General features: G+C 39.4%; 1 non-coding gene across 1 annotated transcript; it reads right to left on the bottom strand.

Annotated features, from left to right (window-relative positions):
• Positions 1–8703: 8703 nt before the first annotated feature.
• LOC111758082 (U6 spliceosomal RNA) lies at positions 8704–8811 on the bottom strand. The gene has a single exon (XR_002792317.1). It is a non-coding gene; the product is annotated as a U6 spliceosomal RNA (small nuclear RNA).
• Between the last annotated feature and the right edge of the window lie 3767 nt (positions 8812–12578).

Below are 12578 nucleotides of genomic sequence, written 5' to 3'. Positions count from 1 at the left end.
TTTGTTGCTGGGGATTGTATGGTACTTCTCAGGGGAGCCCTGGTCCTTACTTTGACTGTCACTTTCTGGATCCAGTGCAGAACATTCAACCTACTGATCCTTGATTCCTCAGGCACAGTCTTTCTAGCTTCCACCAGTGATCTTTGGGCTTTCCCAGCATAAATCCATGAAACAGACTTGCATGAGACATTATCACGGGCTCTAGGTCTTCAACTGGACTCACGTAGGACATTGCTGCAGGATCTGGGACCTCAGATGGATTTTTTTGGGTCTTAATTTGTGGACATATTTCCCATACCTTTCATGTTTGGTTCTTTGGGTGATTGCTATAAAATAATATGATAAACTATGTATCTTGTATTGTCTTGTTCTCCTTGAAAATCCTGACTACAACCCTAAGGAAGTGGAAGAATGGGTTCCAAAAGAGAAAGAAGGCTTAATCAAGGATAAACCACTTGTTACAAACCTCTTAAGATGGCACTGACTGGTGGCACAAAGAGGAGGGTTGAGTGTCTAACAAAGCAACATCTTCTAATTTGTAATGTGGGAGAAACTCCGTGTTTAGCCTTTGTTCTAGAAAAGCAAGAAAAATATCTGTTGGCAAATCACATTTTATATGCAGCACGTGTGCATGTGCATGCAGTATGCATATGTGTATATGTTATGCTGATGCTAGCACTGTGTGACATTGAGCTTGTGGAGCCATGTTGTCCTTGGGATGGATTGTTGTGATCTGATGTGTATGTTCTCACTCTTGTGAACAGTCAATGACTCAGCAAATGGACATAATAGACATGAGTGACTGCAGTGTGCAGGACTGGCTCTGTGTCATTGTCCTGCTTTGGACATGATCCTGAGGGAGGATTTGCTATTGGTGGACCCCTTTGTAGCTTTCTCTGGGCTATATTCCCATGTTTATTCTGGGAACAATGGAGATTCAGAACCCAGCATGATGCTAGCATGGCAATTTATTTTTAAGGGATTTATAAATATGTAACTCTGTAAGCAAGAAATCAAAGCTCTTTGAGTATATTTTATAATAGTCACCAGTACCTTCCTTCTCTCAGAAATAAGATAGTTTACATTTTAATGCAATTTGCATTAATGATTTCATTTTCATTTAATTATCAACATTTGCTTTGGGGGCATGTAAGACATACTCCTAATTGTTATCTGTTTCAAAGTCACTCCAAGAAGCCAGGTCACAGGCAGTGAGTGCTTTTCACCAAAACGGACTCAGCATTAATATCTCCCTTTCTGTTTTTGAGACATTCTGGCCTATCTTGTGTATGATCACGAGGAAGGCTTTACTTCTGGTTTTCCCTTCTGTTATGAACCTTTCCCCTTCCTAAAATATCATAAACTGAAGTGCTACTAGATCAGAAACTAAAGGCCAAATGATAAAAGTATGTATATTTGGAATAATTTCCTATAGTGAAGACTATGGATTTGAGAATTAGATACAGTGTGTTTAATGCTAAGATCAATACCTTAGTGCTAATCTTGGGAAAATTCTTCTAATTCTCCTAGATACAAATGCCTTGTTTATAAAATGAAGGTGATATTTTTTCATTTTTATGTTGAAAAATAAAAAGCTGAGAAGACACTATATGTAATGTACCAGGTAGTTAGTAATCACTTAGTAAGCACTTCCTCATTTTACTTCAAGCATCGAAAGAATCATCCAACTATTGGAATAGATCTAGCATTAGTCTTATAGGGGACTACCCTATCAGTCAGAATAGGCTAGATTGTATTGCAGCAACACATATCCCAGTATTAATGAATTCTCCAGAGAAACAGAATCCATGGAAAATATATAGATACACAACAGGGGATACACTAGGAGAATTGGCTCATGCCATTATGAGGCTGAGAAGTCCTACCAATATTCTAGAGAATCTGGGAAGATAGTATGGGTTAGTCTAAAGCTCAAGTCTTGAGAACCCACCATGTAGTTGGTGCAAGTCCTGGAGTCTGCGGACTGGTGAACCTTGACTTTTGAGGTTAGGGGCAGAACAAAATGACTCAGTGCCTGGCCCTCAACTGATTGGATGGTATATCTTTCTATACCAGTTGTGGGAAGGTGTTCCTTACTCAGCCCACTGATTCAAATGCCAGTTACATCATCCACAGGCATATCCCAAAATAATTGTTTACCAGTTCTCTAGTTATTCATTAATTCATTACAGTTGATACCTAAATTAATTGTCATAATTATTCAGTAATGCTTTTATTCTCTGTTCAGAGTGCTTTTAGTCTGTTTTGTATTGTTTAATTTCAACACACATGAAGGTATGGAACAGCTATTTTGAAGAGAACAAGAGACATTACGGTAGCCATTATTGATTTTCCTATTGTCTGGTTTTGAAGACCCAAAATACCTTTATTACTCTGTTCTGATCAGTCTTATACTATTTTGTTTTAAATGAATTTTGTGTGTGAAGATAACAACTGTTTAGAAGAAAAGAAGAAACATTATAGTAGCCACTGTAGATTTCCTGTTGTCTTGCTTTGAAATCTGTGTCACTTTTCTTCTGATCTGCTTTGTTCTGTTTTGCTTTTTCCCTCTTTAAAAAAATTAACCATCAGTGGCTATAAAAACTAAGAATTACTTTTAGCTCATGCTGTATGTCCACCGTGGATCAGTAACATCTTTCTTCCTCATTACTGTGGATCTAAGATGAGGAAGCAGCCTTTATAGGGACATAATAGCTATGCTGTTGAAGAGAGAAGCTAATGAACTTTGGGTAGAGCCAACTCTTTTACTCAAAATGACACACACCACTTTGTTCATTCATTGTTCAGACTTAGTTATATGCCAAGCATGATAGATTGTCCAGAGCCGCTTCCGTCCCGCGGAATGGAGCACACGAACACTCAGCCTCTGCAAGCACCTTTATTGACTGGGCAGCAACCTCAATACATGTCCGTCCTCGACGGCTTCTTCCGTGTTGTGCGTCGGGCACTTCCTATACTTGGGCTTATATAGCTAATGTTATCCAATCATGGGATTACACGTGGGGACAGGCGATTGGGTGGCAACAAGGAAGCAATCAATCATTACCATATATAGCAGGGACAGTAAGCCGAGCAAGAACCAGGAAGCAGGATGTGTGCGCCATCTTGGGCACACGATGGGCGGGGGAGCAGCGAGGTGGTAGGCGGACGCCATCCTGTGGCTATATTCTCATGGGTAATATGGCAGGCTCCCAACAATAGATGTCAGTAGAAAAGCTAAATTCTCTCTTTTTTCTTTTCTTTTTTGCAGTTCTGTGCATCACACTGAGGGTCACTTGATCAGTGAACTATATTCCTAGGCTTTTTCATTTCTTATTTAGAGGCAAGACCAGTCTCAGTTGCCCAAGGTGGCCTTAAACTTACTCTCCATTATTTGAGATTACAGAAATGTGCAACCATACCTAATGAAGAAGCAGAATTTTTATCCTTCTGAGAGCTGAGGGGGTTCCTTGTTGAAAGCATATACTAGAACTGAAATTCTGAACCAGCATAAGAATCACTTACAGAACTCTTAGAAAATACGTATGATAAAGCTCTAATGAATCAAAATCTTGTAAGAGGTCCAGGACTACTTATTTTTGATACTTTCCACAGTTGTGCACCCACTAATTAATAACCACTGTGCTACAATATTAAGGTTGACTTAAAAGTCCAAAAAGTTAGCAAGTAGATTAACTTTGAAAAAGTGTTAAGTGTTAAGAAGAAATAATTCCTCTTTTTTCAAGCCTTACAAGTCTCTCATTTTTCCTTTATTATTTTATTGAATTATTCCATTGACTTCTTATTTAAAATATAAAGGGGAAGGTGAATTGAATACTTTATATTTCTCAAAGGGAAATAAAAAACTAGGTTGCTTTTTATTTGTTTGTAGGTCTCCATCGATTTTTCAGTGGGTCAATAGCTCACAATTGAAAGCAGCAGCACCACCTTTAACATAAATCTCCCTGGGATGCATAGAAATGGATATTGAGGCAGAGGGAGCCCTTAAGGAGCTAGTCTTCCATAAGTTTTCATTGTTCTGCGAGTCAAGAATATTAGGTTTATCTTCCTGGCATACTCATTTTTTTGTGTAATATAAAATGAGGCTATAACAGAATACCACTGGAGACTAGGGTATAGGGAGGGGCACAGGAAGGCAGAGCTCAGAGGCACAAAGAAGCATGTCTAAGTAGAATACCTCACTCACTCTACATTGCCTGCTGCATGTGATACTTACCCAGTCTTCATTCATTATGTACTTAAGTCCTGAATATGACCCAAAGATAGAATGAGAGAAAACAAGAAAGCAAGAGAGAGAGAATGGGAGAGCAAAAGAGAGAGTGAGACAGACAGACAGACAGACAGACAGACAGCTCAGTCATCCCTCCCCAGTACAACTGCAGAAAAAGATTTAGGCAAGCCCTTGCATATTTAGTGAGGGTGTTTTACTGAGGTGGGGGTGGGGTAGATATTGGTAACATTGCTTTCTTGGATCCAAAGACACATTGAAGTTCAAGCACATGAAGAACTCCTGATGGGATTATGGGTCTGGAGGCTTCCTCTTAGGTTAAAATTTACTGTGAGATTTGGATTATTCCTCTGATTTCATAAAAGGAGAAACTGAATTGCAGAAAGTTTAAGTTAGTACTCAACTACCCTTAGAAGGGCACAGTAAGAGTATGACCATGATCTAACACAACTTTGTTCTTGTCTCCTTTTTTGTAGGTTCAAATGCCTGGAGAGACAGAGCTGGCCCCAGGTCTTGGCAGCAGCTCTCTGCAGAGGTTTCAGAGCAGTGGGGGTCTCTCAACTCCCCAGGAGTGCTGCCAGTGAAAGGCAGGACTGGAGTTCCATTGTATGTCTTTGGCTGAAGCTTTCAGTTTTTGTTAAAGTGGAAATGTCTCCAGGAAAAGTCAAATCTCAGAAAAAATTCAACAGAAATTTATTTCTTACAGGTCTTGAGGTTGGGAAGATCAAGGTATTAGTAGATTCTGTCTCTAGTAAGGGCCTAATTCCTAGATCAAAACCTTTTTTTGCTGTGTTTTCATGTGGCAAGAGTAACAAGGGATCTCTCTCTAGTCTTTTTTTTTTTTTTTTTAAGAGCAATATTTTTTTATGAGGATCCTGGCTTCATGACTGAATCATTTTCCAAAAGAAATATCTTCTAATACTATCACTCTAGGGGTTAGAGTCTCCACATGCAAATTTTGTAGAAGCATAAACATTTAGACAATAACAGACTTCTTCCATAAGAACCTCTCAGGCATGGTGCTGCATGCCTACAGCCCTAGCATGCTGAGAGGATATGGTAGTGAATCGCAAATTTAAGTCCACCTGAATAACTTTTCAAGTCTCTGTCTCAAAATGGGTGGGGCTGTAGCTCAGTGTGAAGGCCCTCCTTTCATTCCTTAGTACTGTGAAACAAACCAACCAATCAACTTTCCCTATATCCCTCATATGCACTCATATCCATTCGTTTATGAGATTTTTCTGTCAGGCTGAGAGGAAACGATCCAAGATGACCTGCCCTGCCATACACTAAACGTACCTGAGTTCTGTCAAGCTTCTTTCCCGAGTCATTGCACAGAGGAACACAACCTTTCAGAACTATTTGCCCACAGAGTACGGTAGGGTAGAATAAGATACAAAATATGCATTTCTATTATGTGTGGTTTACCATACAGTTTGGGTCTGCTACTTACAGTAGGTGTAATGGTCTTATATGGTTTAAGGATGAAGGAATGGGCTGTGAAGTTTAACCTAGTGTTGTAGTCAGGGTTTACCTAGAGAACAAGATAATACAGAACACATAATTTATAGTATTATTTTATAATTGTCACCTAAAGAGTCAAATACAAAAGAAAATGTGCAGGAAATCTGTCCACACATTAAGATCCAAAGAATTCATCTGAAGAACTGCATCCTATGGCAAGGTCCTGGATAAGTCCAACTGAAGACCCAAAGCCCATGATAAATGCCCCCATGAGTCCAGTGGGAAGCCTAGAGCCCAGGACAATATCTTGTGCAATTTTGTCACATGATCTATGCTGGGCAGGCCTAAAGTCCCATGGAGGAAGCTAAAAAGTCTGTGCCTGTGGGATCAAGGATCTGTGCCAGTAAGCTGAAGGATCTGCACTGGAGCCAGGAAGTGAGAGTCAAAGTAAGGACCAGGGCTTCCATGAAAAGTACCACAGCCATCCTCAGCAGCAACAAGGTTCCAAGCTCCCCTGATGATGAGAACAGCCAAGTTCATATGAAGAAAGAAGCTCAACAAACTCCTCAGGAGAACCAATGGCAACAGGAAAACCACCAGCACCATGGAGTATGAATATTATTACTTCCTTCTCTGTAACTCTCCTTTATATGTGGGCTACAATTCTCAGATGATCCATCCACACTCAGCACCATACTGATTCAGCTCAACTGGTATTGCAAGTTGACCACTAGTTATCAATCTATCTACCTAGAAAGTCACAAGCTCAGTATAAGTTTGAGTTCTGTATTTACTGTTGACTAATTCTGTGGACTATGGTCAGTCTCAGCTTCTCAGAGACAAAATTTTCACATTCACCATGGGGGAAAAGACCATTTATTATTTTTTTTTTTCTTGCCTCTCTCAGAGTTACTGGGAGATTCCTCAAGACAAAAAGCCTTTTTCTAAAAATAGGCATTACTATGAAGCTAATGCATACCAGCTTTTAAGGAATCATTTGAGAAAAAAAGAGGTATTCGAGAAGCTGGAGACGGGGAGGGGACATCTGAAGTATGAAAGGGACATAGCCCAGAAATCTGGGGGCACAAAGACAGGTGCCATCAACTATGTTCTGTTCAGAGCCAACTGGAACAGGGCATCTTGCCTTGGGAGGTTCAGATACAGACAGGACCCTATGATCTACAGCAAGCCTGTGTCCCTCTAACAAATCTAATTGAGGAAAAGCAAAAGGAATGGAAGGGTATGTAAGATTCTTCCAGAAGACAATGAGAGTGTGAAGAACAGGACCTTAGTTTTAGTCATGAGACTCCTGGAACATGAGAGGGCAATGTTATATTGCAGAGAATATTACCCATGATAAACCCTACCACAAAGGGTTTTGGTACAAAAACGTGCGTTCCTGCCTAATATTTAAGTCAGTCATAGCTTGTGTGATTTGTTCTTGATCCTGACTCAAGCTCTAGGGAAAGGGATTCTCCTGCTTCCACCCTGTGGAATTCCCTGCAAGTCTGCAAGAGTGCTCCAGGACATACCAGGAAAACCCTGGATAGAGGATAAGATGGTGCAGCGTTCCTCACCTAAGGCCTTGCTTCATTAAGTCAGGTCCCACATAGGCAGGCAGAGCTGCAGAGGTGGTGAGGATCCTTCCTACCTAAGAAGAGCCATGAAGATATTCTGGCTTCATTTTCTTTTCCTCCCCCAATCTAAAATTCTACCTTCTTGGATTCCTTTTCGATTCACTTAAATTTTATTCTAATTGTAGATGCTCATATAGTGACAAGAAATAAAGATTCCCTGTATACCTTTCCTGTAGTGTCTCCCAGTAATAACATCTTGTATAACTATAATATAATGTGGCAGACTGAAAATTAACATTGATAAGACTCACTGACCTTACCAGACCTCAGCTGCTTCATATGCTCTGTTTACGTGTACACCGTAGCTCTCTGAGTCTTACCCCAGGTTTACACTTGCAGAATCATCACTGCAGCCCAGTCGTGAGGCAGTTCCACTGCGAGGTCTGCTCATGTTGTTCCTTTACCAGTCCACATCCACTTCTTTCCCTATTCTTTCTCCTTCAACTTGGAGTACTAAATAACAACTAAATTAATTTAATTTTAGATATTTTCAGGATATTTGCTGAACCTTTTTCTCTAGAGAACTACAAAGCTTGACTGTGAAGGACCACCAGCAAGTCTTAGAACTACGACCAGACAGAGTAGAGAAGCCTTGGGTTCTATCCCTCTGTCTGTGACTTACCGTGCTTTTCTCATTGTGCATGTTTCTTAATCTCTTAGTGCCTCAATTTTCTCATCTTAAATGTATCTATCTATCTGCCTTTCTAATACCCAAGGCCTGGAGTATCTTCCCAACCCAAGGATATTACTTTAGACTACCTGTGATATTGTGTGGATTCGGTGAGATAATACCTGAAGTAACACTGCATGTCATAGACAACTAACCACTGGATGCATTTTCATATAAATAACTCCATTTAATTTCTATACCAGTGTCAGGTTCATTCTGATGCCCCATTTTACCATCAAGAGACTGAAATTCACAGAGATGTCCCAGTGAGCCTCAGGTAGAAGCTTGTATACAAATGAATCTGATTTCAAAGTCAAATCTACCAGAGTCTGTTCTCCTGTTCTGTTTTTATGTTACACTTTGATGAGGAGAATTAACTTTGGAAAAGTGTACACAGTGACAAAGGTATACAGATACATGGACAGTCATCAATCCTTATCCAGGATGTCATTTCTCCACAGAGTTCTTTTCTCTTATGGAGTTTAGGATACTTATCTGTCACTTTAAAAATCTATTTATCTCTGTTTTTTACTTTAGTTTTATTTTTTAAGACAAAGTCTTTCCATGTAGGGTAGGCTGCCCTTGAACTCACTGGGCTAGTCTCAAACATGTGGCAATCCTTCTGCCTCAGCCTCGTGAGTGCAGAGTGCAGGGATTATAAGAATGCACCACCATGCCCAACTAAATATATAGATGCTTTATGAATTTGCATGTCATCTTTATGCAGGAGCATGTTTATCTTCTCTTTATCATTCCAATATAAGTAAGTATGTGTGCTGCAAAGCAAGCATCTCCTATTTTAAATGTAAGTTTTATTATTATTCAGGTATCCTAGATCCACAGATCGGGAAACAATTGCTATTGAAGAGTTCTTTACACCCACTTCTAAAGGAGGGGCCATACTGATTCAGGTAGAATCATATTGGAAACTTTAAAGTGGGTCAGGAGACTGGGGGAGCAGGGAAAATGTGAGCAAGAGTCTTTGCTGTAGTTTCTGTGGGAAAGATTGTGTGTAGGGGTATGCAGGTTTACGGTTGGCTTGTCCAATAATTTCTTCAGGTCTTGGGGCATAGTGGCTCTCCTATGCATGGTAAGGTACCTGTCTAGGAATTATTAGGCCACGAGAATAGTGAGTTTGAGTGTAAGAGTCCCATAAAGGACATGCGGGAATGAGCTAGGGCTGGTGGTTTTGCTTAGGAGACATGTGCTCACAGGTGTGATTTGCTCTCTCCAGCAATTGGATCTTTCTGGAAGAGACAGTACCTCCAAGTCAGCAAGGTCCAAAGACGGTGAAGCATCAAAAATATTGAAAATAAAGAGCATAGTTAGTACAGTCCTCAGGTTAAAATTTTCTCTGTTTTGGAGGAAGAGCTGGTTTCTGATACATTCAGGTTTCAATGAAGGACAGTTTGGTCAATTAATTAAAAATTGGTGAAGTAGGCTTAAAAGTACTGCAAAGTTATTGCTTAACGTCTGCAAAATGTAGACAGAGTGATCCACGGTTTGCTGAGCAGAACTGGAAATAGAGATTTATTGTGTATACACTTATTAAAGAGAGTGCCTGAAGCCACTATAGGTAAGGTGGAATCTATCTCAATTCTCACTTTTCTGGGCCCATTTTCCACTTTACACTCTTTCTAACTTCACTGTTATCTGCTGTGCACTCATCTACCTTTTGCTCACATTTGGTTGCCCCATCCTCCTGCCAGATGTATTCTGCAATTTTCTGCCTCAGTGTCTGGGCTCCAAGATCATCTCCTTCCTCCAGTGCTTACCAGCCAATCAGATTTCTACACAATTGGCATAGAACAAGTTTTCTTAAATGTCTTGAGATCTCAGAATGCCAAGAAATAGAATGTGTGTTTCTGTGTGTGAGAGAGAAACAAAAAATATATTTATATATGTTTTCATTTTAAAATCAAATTCACCTGTATTCAGACAAAAATATACCAGAAAACAACATATGCAGGGAAACTAACATGGAGTGAATTAATCAAGGATGATTGCAACATGAAATGTTTCTAGTGTCTAACATCACTAGTGATATACCAGTGCAGAGAAATACCAGACCAAAAAAGACTCTGAGTCTTTCACTCAGACTCTTGCCTTTGAAACACCCCCAGCTTATGGGTTCACCTCATAATTATTAGTGGTTTTGATGATGTCATGGTGCCATTAAGCGAAGACCCCTAAGAATGCACATAGGATAGACAATTATCTGTATGTGTGGATCTGAACATTTGATATAAAGGGGGAAATATTTTATTAGGATTTTTCATTTGTTTTCCTTTTTGTTTCATGAAAGAGTCTTGTTGAGACAGAAGGATTTTATATTTACTTCATTCTTTGATAGCATTAACTTCTTCACAGGGTTATTGTAAATCTTGGCTTTTAAAAATGTTGCATATTTGAAGAATATTCCTTGATTCCAGGTGTTGGCATTTGACAATTCTGACTTCACATGGGATAGAAATCATATATTCAGCAATTTTAGCACCTGAATGTTGGTTGACATCAACCATCTGATGAAGCAATTGCTTTGGGGGATGAGGGTAGAGACTGGAATATATCACGCTGGCTGTCCTTGCTGGGATGCCAGATTCTTACTCCACCTAATAGATGTAGAAATAAATGTTTCATTTCAGCCTTTGCCACTACTGTTATGATAGTACAATGGAAAATATTTTAAGTGTTTATTGAATGCTCCAGGCATATCTGTGAAAGGTCCCAGACAAATGCTGATACAAGGGAAAAAGAGGGAAACAAAGACAGAGAGAGAAAGAGAGACAGAGACAGACAGAGAGACACAGAAAGAGATAGAGAAAGAAGGCAGAGAGGTCTCAAATTCATTGTATGCAGAAAAAATGTACACACGTGTGTGAAAGATGTTCTGCTGGTAGTTGTCACAGTGTTTTGAGGCATATTCCTTAACTCTGGGTATTGGCACTTGACAATACTTAGCCCCTTCTCAGACTCTTCCTTTTACCTTCGTGCTTTGAAATTAGACTTTTCCTGAGAATGCTTCTTTGTTTGCTCTCCTCTCTAATGTTAGTTGTCTCATTTGCCATACTCCTCATTGTTTTGACTTACTACATCCAAATCAGTGCTTGTTACTCGAGACCAAAAAATCTCTTTGTAACTAACTGTTGTTTAATGACTTTGCTTCTTATTTCATTTAGGAAATAGAAGCCAATGAATAAAGTATTCATGTTTTCACCATGAAATATATTAAACTATTCATTTTATCCACTTACTTAGCCAACTTCTTTTAAAATGAATTATATAGGAGCACTCTTGGTCCAAATTTTTCACATGTGTAGTGGATTTTAACTCCTCACCCTGACTCAAAGACACTGTTCCTTCAATTACACCCTCTTTTCCCAGCATCATCAACATTTTCTCCTGGTTGACCAATCGTACAACACAAACATGCTGAAATATCCCCCACCTGGTCTCTTTCACTCGATTTTCTAGCAAATCTCCTAGAAAAAATTGTTTGTCCATACTATTTTCATTTCTCCTTATCACATTTTATTTTCAACTGACTTTATTCAGACTTTAACCCGATATTTTTATCAACCATATCAATAAGATCTAAACTGACTCTCAAGCTGCCAAATTCAATAGGTGATTCTTAATGCTCATCCTACTCTTTCTACATTAAGTTGTGTTATGTACATGTGCCAGCTCCATACAAGGAATGTGATCATTACTACAAGTACACAAACATGTTAATAAAAAAGAAATTATAAAAACCTTTCAACAAAACTTGACCCAGTGAACCATCTACTCCTAAACTACTTTCTTCATTTTATCTTCTGATTAATATTCTTTCTTGTTTGGCTTCATACCTCACTTACAGATTCTTCTCTGCTGGGTTTTCTTAATGACTCCTATTATGGAAGCTCCTTAGGGTCAATCTTGGATCTCTCCTCTCTGATCTCTTGCTCTTTGTTACAACTGCTCTCTAGGTAATTTCCTCAACCCTTGCGAGTTTAAATACCTTAAACACTGGGACGGTGCTATACATGTACCTCCCCCACAGTTCCAGCGTCCTGTCTGCTCAACACTTACAAGGGAGTGTCCAGCAGACATCTCTGTCCCAGTGTGTTGCAGCCTAAACTCTTCTCTGCTTGTTCTATGCTTTCCCATTTCAAAGTCTTCTATCTTTATAAATCATAACTCTGGATTATAGCTATTTAGACCAAATACTTTAGTATTATTCTTTATTTCTTCCCTTCTCTCACTCTGCACAATTCACCCATCAGCTAATCCCACTGAATTACCTTATAAATTGAGACTTTGTTTCTTCTCATCTCTACCATGACCACCCTAGTCCTTGCTGTTATCATCGTTCACCCTGGTTACTGCAGTGGTCTCTTTGCTGACGTCCCTGCTCACTGTCCGCTCAGCTATCACTACCACTGCCTTGCACCCTTATGGTCTGTACTCCACTGACCAAACTGATCCTTTAAAAAAGATGCTTTTCTTAAAGTCAGATTTTTTGATTTTTCCTTTGCTGAAAGCACTCTAGTGACTTACTGCTTCAGGTTAAGTA

The sequence above is a fragment of the Cavia porcellus genome, unplaced genomic scaffold (assembly GCF_034190915.1).
Source record: "Cavia porcellus strain 051 isolate PalLab524CR breed Dunkin Hartley unplaced genomic scaffold, mCavPor4.1 scaffold_20, whole genome shotgun sequence".
NCBI lineage: Eukaryota > Metazoa > Chordata > Mammalia > Rodentia > Caviidae > Cavia > Cavia porcellus.
This window is presented reverse-complemented; position numbering and strand designations above follow the sequence as displayed.